General features: G+C 40.4%; 1 pseudogene; it reads left to right on the top strand.

The window, feature by feature from the left end:
- Nucleotides 1-277, top strand: part of LOC119585937 — a 2,822-nt pseudogene that overhangs the window by 220 nt on the left and 2,325 nt on the right.

Here is a 277-nt window from a genome sequence, read left to right as displayed (position 1 = left end):
GAAATAAAGATATACAGATGATATTCTGAAATGTGACACTTAGATTCAATGCAAATATTTCTTAACTTCAGCTTGTGATGAGGAGTTGTTTGAGGATAGTCCTGACCAGTGGGTGTCCCAGGAATTAGAAGGAACCCATTCAGAGACTCGCAGGGAGAGCTGCTGTTGACTTTGTCAGAGTGCTGTCAAGACACTTTTAAGCTAGAATGACAAGGTGTTTGGGCAGTATGTCCAGGTGAGAACGTTATGATTATAATTTTCCTTCCTCTCCAAAGAT

Source organism: Penaeus monodon, chromosome 20 (genome assembly GCF_015228065.2).
Source record: "Penaeus monodon isolate SGIC_2016 chromosome 20, NSTDA_Pmon_1, whole genome shotgun sequence".
In the NCBI taxonomy this organism is placed as follows: Eukaryota; Metazoa; Arthropoda; class Malacostraca; order Decapoda; family Penaeidae; genus Penaeus; species Penaeus monodon.
The sequence above is the reverse complement of the archived record's forward strand: the minus strand, read 5'-3'. Positions and strand labels throughout refer to the sequence as shown.